This window comes from Mycetomoellerius zeteki, unplaced genomic scaffold (assembly GCF_001594055.1).
Source record: "Mycetomoellerius zeteki isolate Tzet28-1 unplaced genomic scaffold, Tzet1.0 scaffold22, whole genome shotgun sequence".
Lineage (NCBI taxonomy): Eukaryota > Metazoa > Arthropoda > Insecta > Hymenoptera > Formicidae > Mycetomoellerius > Mycetomoellerius zeteki.
Window position 1 is genome coordinate 431,543 of NW_017257172.1, and position 445 is coordinate 431,987.

Sequence of the window (445 nt, forward strand, 5' to 3'; positions counted from 1 at the left end):
CGTGTTTTACAGTCTAACAGCCACTCCTACTGCTCATTGTAGAATGGGCTTAACACAAAAATCGCCTAAACTTGCGCAATACGCAACTTTTTAAAACAAGCGTAACGGAAAGCGCGGGTCGCCTCTGATTGGTTACGCGTAACCCGTTACGTGGAAAATATCAATCCATATAAGGGCTACCGCACACAAAATTCCATAACAGTGATCATAAGATGTAAACTTAAGCCGATGACCCAATCAAGATATTGCTTTAAATCTACGTAATCTAACGGAAATGGAAATAATAGTAAACTTAGCCATAACCTCGCAATAAGGCGAATTTCAACCGGTTGAAAACTCGCCTAATGGATAAGTTTACTGCTATTTCCAAGAAGACTAGAACTAAGGAGGATCAACTCGCGTGGTGGGGGTGAGTCAAAAAACGTCCGCGGCTATTCACACGATG